The sequence below is a fragment of the Perissodus microlepis genome, chromosome 12 (assembly GCF_051167445.1).
Source record: "Perissodus microlepis isolate ML-2025 ecotype Zambia chromosome 12, ASM5116744v1, whole genome shotgun sequence".
Taxonomy (NCBI): Eukaryota; Metazoa; Chordata; class Actinopteri; order Cichliformes; family Cichlidae; genus Perissodus; species Perissodus microlepis.
In genome coordinates this window covers 10,333,214-10,344,255 of record NC_140472.1, presented here as the reverse complement: position 1 = coordinate 10,344,255, position 11,042 = coordinate 10,333,214, and the positions used below count along the sequence as shown (strand labels likewise).

The 11,042-nt window shown below is 40.0% G+C and overlaps 2 long non-coding RNA genes across 2 annotated transcripts; one reads left to right on the top strand and one right to left on the bottom strand.

Moving 5' to 3' along the window:
• The first annotated feature begins 330 nt into the window (after positions 1 to 330).
• LOC146375799 (uncharacterized) lies at positions 331 to 6,892 on the top strand. The gene is made up of 3 exons (XR_014801813.1): positions 331 to 574; positions 983 to 4,871; positions 5,761 to 6,892. It is a non-coding gene; the product is annotated as an uncharacterized LOC146375799 (long non-coding RNA).
• On the bottom strand, positions 6,189 to 10,794 carry LOC146375798 (uncharacterized). Its single transcript, XR_014801814.1, has 3 exons — positions 10,675 to 10,794; positions 10,368 to 10,494; positions 6,189 to 6,303 (listed from the first exon to the last, which is right to left on the bottom strand). It is a non-coding gene; the product is annotated as an uncharacterized LOC146375798 (long non-coding RNA).
• Between the last annotated feature and the right edge of the window lie 248 nt (positions 10,795 to 11,042).

Below are 11,042 nucleotides of genomic sequence, written 5' to 3'. Positions count from 1 at the left end.
CCTTGTAATCGGAAGGTTGCTGGTTTGAGCCCCGGCTTGGACAGTCTTGTTCGTTGTGTTCTTGGGCAAGACACTTCACCCGTTGCCTACTGGTGGTGGTCAGAGGGCCCGGTGGCGCCAGTGTTTGGCAACCTCGCCTCTGTCAGTGCGCCCCAGGGTGGCTGTGGCTACAATGTAGCTTGCCATCACCAGTGTGTGAATGGGTGGATGACTGGATGTGTAAAGCGCTTTGGAGTCCTAGGCGCTTTGGGGTCCTAGGGACTAGTAAAGCGCTATATAAATACAGACCATTTACATCTGAGTAAAGTGCTCAGGCATTGAAATTAAGTTTTAATTCACACGGAAAATACCTGATTCATTCACTATCTGTGTATAAAAGGCTCTGGGATTTTATGTTCTGCAATATTGTGTGGGGTGGAGCCATAGGAAATGACGTAGGCGGAAGTTTAGGGTACCGCGCTGCTAATCCAGAAGGGGAGATTGTTTTCCGTGTTAGTTCTGTTTACCTCGTAAGCTATGTTCCTGGTTGCCATCCTTCACGGTGATGCTCCGAGTGTTAAGTTCATGACTGGAAGTAAGTTTCCTTAAATATGTTTATTTTCCGATCCTGATGTTTGCCGCGGCTTTAGTTACCGCGTTATAGCAGCGTGTTTTTTTTTCATCTCGTGACTAGAGGCATGTACCGCTGGCCGCCGCCATTATGTAGTAATTTTATTCGGCCACACGGTGGCGCCAAAGTCCCTTTGTTTACAGTTAGAGTGGATGTTTCGGCTATGTATGACATTCTCACTGTGTTTAATTGTGTCCTTTCTGTGTTTGGAGCAAGAGATGTAAGATTGGCATAGTCCAAATCATATATGTTGTGTTATGTGTATATTCAGATGGATGTGTTGGTTTATTTCATTTCATTCTTTATGTTTATCTTAGTGAAGCTGTTGTTGTTTATATTTATATACTCATGGCAACTTGTTTGTTACTACAGACTGCTGGCAACACTGAGCATCTAGGTGGCAATAAAACAGCTGGCGGTGACAATCCAGCAAAGTGGAAGCCTGTTGTCCTCCTTCCTGTATCCTGACCGATACACCATCTTGTTAGCTGCTGAACCTAAAAGAATTAGCCCTCACCAAGTACTCCTCAACAATCTGACTCACCTCTTTTTCCACAAGTTTCTTCAGCACCAAGGTGTTTCCTTCGGTTTTTTGAAAACAACCTATATGAACCAATTTTCGGTTGCCTCCATAACACACTGGGCAATCTGAAGAGCAGTTTGAGCAACAGGTTCCTTCAACCTCGCTGTCTGAGGGAACGTTACATGAGGTCATTCCTTCATTCCACTTGGGTCAGGTCGACACATGTGGAACAGGATTAATCACACAGCACTGCACTCTGTCACTTTTGTACACCATGATATATATTTGCACACATACTTGTCCTTTTATTTTTATATGTATATTTATGTTCACATCTTTACCTATATCTCTATATTTATCTTGATATTTAGCCACTAATATTTCTGTTTCTACACTACTCATTCTGATTGTGAAATATCCAATATCTGTCATATCAATGAAATATCTGCTAGATTATCCTTAATCCTGGGTCTTCAAAACAAGTGTGCTAAGTACTGGACTTAGAGCAAGCTACATCTGGGTTATAAATATCATTCTTGTCAAATAATCCAGGGGGGAGCAGAGTTTTGGCCTTCATTAGCAGCACATAGTTTGGGTTTAAGGCCTCTTGAGATGGGTTGGCTGTTGATAATCGCTTAACTTCACACATCAGTGTGTGCAGGACCTCCTCATCAATCGTTTGCTCTTTCACAGTGAAACTGAGTACTTTGTGTGATTACATTATCTTTAGCTTTCATACTACTCTGCAAAGCAGCTGGGGCTTTGAGTAACCATATGATGCCTTTTGACACCAAGATAACTCAGATCTCTACATTATCCAAAGCCTGCACTGCAACTTGCTCCTCCCTTTTCGGTGAATGGTGCCTCATCAGGTATGAATCCTTCCATCGCATAGTTCACCACAATCTGACTTTCAATGTTTCCATTACGATGTCCACACGGTTTAGATTGTAACAGAACTTTCCTGACAGCAGCATATGTCCAGCACTGCTGCCATACCTTTGATAAGAGGTGAATCTTGCCAAGCTCCTCGTGTGCAGATATGAAAATTAGAGAGGTTTTTGTCTAAGATTGGAGTGTGTTTTGCCTTCTCTTTGCATATCTGACTGCATGCATGACTGGCAACAACTGATATAGAAGGCTACCTCTTGATAACCACTTTCCTTCCAGCATTTTTTCCACAGAACTGCTTCCCTTGACTGAAGAGCACGATCTATATCTCTGCCTCTGCCATGTCACCTAAAGTGGCAGAACAGGAAGTGAAGCCTTGAAGTCTAATTGATTTCTTGCATTCTTAAACTCTTGACTTTCTTCCTTTTATGGCATGAGTATGCACTTTTAATCTGAGAATTTAAATCAGCAACAGGTCATTCAAATTATGAATATACACTTACTAGTTTCCTATACTTCTTGATAATCACATTGTCCAGCTTCTATGACCACTCAGATTCTAGTTTTGCGATTCTGTGTTGACTTATCAACACTGCCTGCTTTACACTTTACACGTTTTGTTGCCTGTGAGGTGATCTGTGTCTGGCAGTCCTCAGCACAGTTTTGCAGCATGTAGCTTGTGCAGCTCGGTGACGCAGTTGCACAAAATAAGCTAACGAGCAACTTGTATTCTTTCAGTTCTTGATAGATCTCTCTGTAGCTATCACAAAAATCTAAGCATGCTGTTGCTTCTACAGGACTTGATGAGATGTTCCTTCAACGAGGGAGTTAGTTAGGTCTTGCCCTGCCACAGCTGCCACTACCTATAACCTGTTTTAATGCATTTTGCATCATATTATGCTACCATCTTTACAAGTATCCATCATGGAAATTTCCTCAGGAAACCTTTTTTCCAGAGTTTCTATCAGGAACTTTTCAGCTTTTTACTTTAGTTTGTCCATCTTTATCAATTGGTTCTTCTCCTTCTGGGTTTAATTATTGTTGGCTAAGCTGAGCAGAGTTCGTGTTATTTCCGTCTATTTTCTCACAACCAACGTGTATTAGATATTTGTATAGATGTTTTCCTGTATTGCTGATGTCCCATTTCCCAGCTTTTCTCTGTTGCTCCGTTGGATGTTCTGTATCTCAGTTTTGCTGCCTGACATTTAACAGATCTTGAATATCAACAACCCTGCTCTGAACATTTCTGAACTGGTTTACTAGCTTTAGCATTCTGCTGATGAGGTCTGCTATTCCTTTCTGAGCTCTGTCACATCCAGCCTACTTCTTTGGTGAAAATCTCCAGGCTCTGACTGCATGGCTCTGGAGCCGCCCTCACTCTTTTGTCCTAAAGCTCTTTGGTAGTCATTCCATCCTTAAGGTCAACACAAGTGTTATGAGCTGGCTACTTTACAGTTAGCATCTGCCTTGCCAGTAATGCTGCACTTACTCCACAAAGCTCCTTAAATATTTAGACTTTGGCTCATACCACTGTGTTTGATCATGAAGAACTTCCCAGTCATCACTGGCTGCACAAAAAAACTGTACGTTTTTGTGACACGAGCAGAGAAATATTATGAATCTTTAAAGTAACCCGTTTGGCTCTTATACTTCATAAAAAGCAGCTTGGATATAGTCCCATAATAAAACAAGGAAGATGTACAAAAATGTTTAAAATGTATTTTATACAACATCAACAGTTACAAAACAAACATATCCAGCTGGAGTCCAGGTTATCACTTCCTTTCACTATAACACGCAAAGCAACTATAAAGTACAGTCAGGAAACTGTTGCTCCCTGACCTGCTTGCCCTACAAATTTTTGAGCTGAGCGCAGCAGCAGAATTACACACTGATTTATGACAATTATATACATACATACATACATACATACATAATACAAAAATATATACACAATAGCAGGAAAAACTAATGGAGCACAAAATCTTAATATCCATCCTTCTGTTTATGTTTATTTGGAGAGAGGCAGGGTACATCCTGGACAAGAAACTTGCCAATCTGATGCATGGCTAACACAGAGAGACAGACAACCATTCACACCAATGGGCAATTTAGAATTAAAATTAACCAATTAATTTTAGTTAATAACTAAAATAAAAAAAGATCAGTATTTGGCTCAGTATTTTCAGACAAAAAAAATGAGCTGACACAGTGTGTGAGATCTCGCTTTGCTGATGCTGACACACCTGTAACAACAACTGCACCAGTGATGTTGGACACTATAATTGTGAGTTTCACTTATACTGTATATAAAAGATGAACATAGACACTTTGAAGTTTCATTTATCAAGTCTGAAACTGAGCATTTTGACTGTTACATCTTGTTAATTCTTTGTTATGATATGACTTTATATATTACAAAGATTGATATCGTTAAATATTCAAAATTGCACTCAAGTGCATTAACTTGTTTTAGTTTGATTCACAATAACATCGAGGTTGTAACGCGGGCAAAGCTTAAGAAACCTTGATAAGCCCAGCTGGAAGTCATAAAGTGTCAAACAGATATAAACTGTTCTCATTGTCTTAAGCAAACTTTTGGTCATTATTCCTCAGTCAAGAAAAAAAAGGGCCAGTCTTTTGCTTTCAAAGAAAACAAAGTTTACCACTATGAATTCACTTTTCTCTTTTGCCTCAGAAATGGGTGGGAGACAAACTTTGAGACAGTGAGGATCGGGATCATCGGTCATCGGGATGCTGTTACTGAAACTATGCAATCGTAAGGCGTGAAACAGACGCGAACTGAGAGGGAGGAAAGAGAGGCTCTCAGATATGAAAAAAAAAAAGGTTGGTCTGACATCGAGGTTAACTGTTTTGTTTTTTTTTAAAAAACACAAATCAACTGGTAAATAACTTAAGGCTGCCTAAAGTGTACCCTACTTTATTGGGAGTCATGAAGGCTAAAATGTACAAATTAAGCAATGTGTTTACTGGTGGAATGGAGCAGGAAGTCTAACCGTTTTTCTAATAGACTTTTTACAAATTAATATTTTAACGGTCAGAGTCTCCTCCTGCTGGTGTATTCTTAAAAAGCTTTCTAACATGAAAGCTGTTTAAGAATCTATTCTATATGTATTTTTGTTTTTCAGCTTTACATAAACAAATAACTTTCTGGAAAACAATGTTAAGATTAAAATAAGGAATCTTGATTGTGAAATTTGATGCAGATATTAATATTTAAGATAACAACTTGGCTGAAATTTCAGCCAATGCATTGGTGTAATAACACTGCATGGTTTTTACAACACTGTCTTTGCACTGCTTTTAATGAAATTTGGGATTTAAATAATCTGATGGCCACATTATGTTTTCAGTATAAAAATCTATTTCAGACACACAAGTAAAACATAAGTGTACGATTAAGTCACAGATGTATATAGCTGGAAAAATAAACATGGACAGTGATCTTTACTGAGTTCACCATTAACCTGTGAGAAATGGCAGCAAAGAGTCAGAATGTGCACAATTTATCTGAACAGAACAGTGAAAAGAGATCAGATGCAGTCACAGATGAGCTGTTTCTTCTTGATCATCTTTACTGAGAATCAGAAAACTGTTTTACTTTGTGGTTTCTTGGCTGCAGGAGTGCCTATAACCTTAAAGCCGTGCTGTATATGTAACATCACTGACTCTTGGTCTCAGTAACCAGCTGCTTTGTCTTTTTTCCTTTCATCAGACCACGCAGAGATACAGCCACCGCTCTCCTTCGCCACAGTTAACGACATTGTAAAATTTTAATATTTGATGTCCCTCAGCTTCAAGAGCATCAACTACATCCTACAAGGCAAAGAGGAAAAAAGACTCAGATGGAACAAAAGCTGCAGAATTTATCATTTTATCATATAAATTACTGACTTTCCCTTTTTAGTCTTGGATTCAAACTTTACTTCACCTTTAGAGTTAACATAAACAATCAATTGCCTCCTTAAGGCTCTTTCCAAACCAAAGGTGGTTCATGATCACCTTGGAGAGAAATAGAAAAGTAAATGTCAATCTTTGAGATGACAAAGTGATGATTATAGGATGGATTAGGGTGAAGACGCTCTTGATTATGATGCAAGCTATACCAAAGAGGGGCATCAGTCTGAATTAATTTGTCTCGATGGCACTTTGTATGTTTAACGAGGCCACTGCCGGTGTGATCATGCTCCCACCAGACCCTCCAATCACCAGTGTCACTTCAGCACAGATGGAGCCATATTGGAGGGAGGCCACTCCCCTGAGGAATACAACAAAGGCTTTCAGTGGCATGAAAAACAACAACAGTCTATAAAGTCTCCATGAATCTCTGTGAATGATGAGAAAACCCAGAAGAAAACAGAAAACAGTGTGGATGCACAAAGTTGTGCTTGAATCATCCATACAAATGTTTCACACGCAGATCAGTGATCCATCATTGTTTCCATACCTGCATTTTTTATACTCCATAAACAAATTTAGAAGTGCTTCTCCCAATGCATAAACAAATGATGAAGGTCTGGCTGTTTTCAAAAATTTTAAGATGTCTTAAAACTGAATAAACTTGACTTCAATTAAACAGGTCAAAGAAAGCTGCGTAGGAGAATTCACAAGGACTTCGAGCACAGTGGTGCACCAAGAATCCAACCACACTGACGCTGACATTAGTGTCTTTGACAATATGACACCGTATGTCTGCTGTGAAAAAAATAAAACTACAGTGTGCAGAGGATGGACTACAAAACCAGAACCTTACTTGACTACAAGGTGTTCTTTACCTGTTAATACAAAGGCTGGAATTTTAAAAGAGAAGGAGCATATTATATAAAATAAAAAAAGCATGTCATGTTTGTTGTGGTTGTGTTGCTTCTTTGAGTGTTTATTTATTATTCATTATAATATGAAGGGGTGAAGTTACCAGAACGAGTGTGTAATTGGAACAAATGGATGGTCAAAGCTCAAAGCTGTGAACTGCAATGCCAGGGGAGATGGAGCCTATCCCAGCTGTCTTAGGGCGAGACGCAGCATACACCCTCGACAAATCTGTCGCAGGGCTAACACATAGACACAAACAACCATTCACACTCTCACTCACATTCACACCTATGGGCAATTTAGAGTTTCCAATTAACCCATTCCCACTAACTGCATGACTTTGGACTGTGGGAGGAAGCCGGAGCACCCAGAGAGAACTCACGCAAACACAGGGAGAACATGCAAACTCCACACAGAAAGACCTCGGCCTGATGGTGGAATTGAACTCAGGACCTTCTTGCAGTGAAGCAACATTTCTAATGCAGATGAGTTCAAATTTGCTTAATTACCAAAAGAGAGGAAGCTCATAATACTGGTATTCTAATGTGTTTATACGTTCAGAATATTATTGAGTAGCAACAGCATCCACGAGAGATCTTCAAATATCCAATTCAATCACAAAAAATTCCATTCACTACAAAATTAAGAGATTATTTTTATCCTTCAACAGACTGATTAGGCAAACTCCCACGTACCCTCAAAAATCCTTGTCAGTGTCAGTGGGATTAGGAAACTCTCCCAAGTATTCCTTCAACTGTTGTTCCTTATCCTGCTTACCTGACTAAAATCTTATTTATGATCTCCGCTCTCACTCTGGCAAATGGCGCCATGCTACAAAAGTAACTGCATATCTTCTGGTACAAGCTGTGCTTTATAAAAAGGTACAGACCTGTGGTGATAGCAATTGCCATTGCTTTACTCCTAACTCTAAATTGTCCATCTTCGTTCAGAGACCATCTGTTATCAAATGTTCTCTGAAGGAAGCAATGTGGAAAAATATGTGATACAACCAGTCTGTGGGCTAATCTGTTGTTGGTCCATCAGCCAGCCACAGAGAAAAGGCGTGTGTGAACTGTTAGGAATACCTCATTTATGTTTTATTTTTGAATAGTTCATTTATGTTTTATCTTTTATTACACATTCATGTTCTGTAGGATCATATAAAGAAGAGTGTTAAAAGAAAATGCCACACCCATATATCACAAGCCTGTAGCGGAAAATTACTGGACACGATGGATAGGGCATAGATTCTGGTGTAAGTAGGGAGGAGTTTTTTCTCTTCACAGGGAGATAGCTGACTGGAGTGGAATGTATGATGAGACTAGAGCCAGATCAAGTGCAAAAAAGGGAGAGCTTTCAGTGGCTAAATACTTTTACAAACAGACAAAACTGCAGTAACACAAATTAAGCATAAGTTCTAATGTGAGCACACAGGAGCAGGATTACCTGAAATTTATGACAGCAGAATATATTTGTAACAGCACGAGGAACTAATAAAGCACAAAGTTAAAGCAGGTTAAAGCTCTGTCATGCAAAAAAGAGTCATATGTAGTTGGGTGCTGGGTGAGTCTGGGTGCTTTGACAAACTGGAAACATTTGGAGCATCATGACATGAAAATGACGAAGAGCCAGGACTGTTTAGAGACTGCTGCTGAAATATGAAAATGTTTGCTTGAGTGCACACAGGTATGGTGCTGTGCTAATGACAACACAATAAGGAATAAGGAGGCAGTGTTACTATGGTAAGATCCCATTTCATCAGCCTGAAACACAGTGGCATCCTCAAAATGCCTCTCTTACCTCACAGATTCACTAGACCTACATACAATAAACAGATTGTTTATAAACATATAAACAGATTGCAGGTCTTATGGCACTATGGCAGATAAGCAGCCCACCTTCTTTCCAGCTATCCGGTCGTTAAGTCTGACGTCACTAGCCGTGTCTGGGCCTAAACTCCGCTGCAGGTCCATATATCAAACTATCACTATGGCATTACTGAGAGTTGAAAAACTGTCTAAAGTCTTTCATCTTTAATAAAATGATCAGCGTTCTGCTCTACCAGGTGTAACAATTGAGTTTAACATCCAGCCATCCATGAAAACGGAATTTATGACATTTAACGGAGTTAGAAGTTAGCAGGAAGTTAGCTCGCTAGCTTCTATCTAAATACAATATAGCATGTCCTGACTGCTGGGTTTTGGAAACAAATTAAAACGTACAGCTCTGTTATCACTTCCAACATAAATGAAGACAGAAAACTAAACAGCAGTGATGTTTGTAGGGTTACTGAAGTTTGGCTAGCTGGTATATAATGATGTGCTACGTGACCGCTAGCGACACAGCTATGTTAGCATAATATAAACAAGCTAATTTTTTTTCCACTCGATAAAAGTTAACGTGAGTGTTCTCGGTGGTCAGGAACAAATGTAATCGCATGGCAGGATGCTGTAAAAGGACCAAACTTCAGCCAGGAGAACAACTGAGATAATCCATCCACAATACGAGGTTAGTCATTCATATTTTTGTACATTACCAGAAATAGTACAGCATGGACGTAAAAGTAGTTTGTACGGAGCCCCGCAGGGGACATGGGAGAAAAAAAAAAATTAAGACGGACTTTTACGAGATCTCGCAAAACAAACTCGGGATCTCGCAAAAGTTGAATTCCAACAATGGCGGCAGCTACTTAGTTGTAATATTACTCTTTCTGGGTCACAAAATACACTTTTAAGATATTTTGAGGCGTGAATGTAGTTGTGTAAACGTCAGATACCTGCTCGGTTAACAAGACATCACATATTTGCAAAAGTGCTCCGACGTTTTCGGAGATCTGACACCCACTATCTCGAAGCTAACGGGAGGTCGAGACCTACTACAGCCGGGAGGAACACCGCTTTCCCGGCACATCGTGCCTCGACCTCCCGGTCAGCTTCGAGCTGGCGGCCTCTGAAGAATGCGGCTAAAACTTTTGCGAGATCTTGCAAAACTTTTGCGAGATCCCGAGTTTGTTTTGCGAGATTCCCGAGTTTGTTTTGCGAGATCTCGCAAAAGTCCGTCTTAATTTTTTTTTCTCCCGTGTCCCCTGCGGGGCTCCGTAAGTTTGTATTTTCATCCAAGTGAAAAAAAAAACTTTTTTGCTACTAAAAAATAAATAAATAAATCCGTGAATAACGTGACAAATATTTTCTAATCATGATCTCAGTATTGACTAGAAATGACCGCAATTGGTATTTTGGCTGTAATCGTGCAGGGTGTCCCTTACATCCACGTAAAAAGGTCTGTGTCACACTGTAGAAAACACTTTCAGTTTTCTCCTTTATAAAACAATATATGGGCATGTGTACAGTACATTTTACTGGATAATATCTGTTAAGTATGAGTAGTTATATTGTGATGTGGAGGAAAAATAAAAACTTTTTAAAAAGAGGCGGATTAAGGGGCTCAAAACTGCGTCATGTAAATTCTTTGTTAGTACTGAATAGAAGAAATCGTAAATAAAATACTCACCGTCCAATCTCTGAACATTTGAGAGAGTCTGCGGCCACCGCAGCTTTCAGGCACTCGGGCCTCAAACACGCAGAGCAATGTGATGATCGGTATCATGTACTTAAGCTTCGCAATGGCTCTTTCTTCTCTAAGATTCAAAACAGAGATTCACAAGCGTGCCAATTTCACAAAGGCGTATCTCAGTGCCTGAACAAATAAAAACGCTTAATTTTTAAATTTCAGCTTCACAAATCTAGCATAGCATTCAAAATGTTCCCTGTGCATACACATATCTAAAAGATCTGTGGTTTCCTTTCCGGTCACTTACAGATCGTTCCGTCCCTAAAAGGCACGATTTCCCCTGACAGGAACTAATCACGTTACATTTTGACTTTTTGGACTTTCTAGATCAGCGGTCCCCAATCCCAGTCCACGAGGGCCGGTGTCCCTGCAGGTTTTAGATGTGTCCTTGGTCCATCACAGCTGATTTAAATGGATAAATTACCTTCGCAACATGTCTTGAAGTTCTCCAGAGGCCTGGTAATGAACTAATCATGTGATTCAGGTGTGTTGACCCAGGGTGAGATCTAAAACCTCCAGGGACACCGGCCCTCGTGGACTGGGATTGGGGACCCCTGTTCTAGATTCTTCACGCCGTCAGCTCCCCACGGATCCACAAAGGTAAGCTGCGTTCAA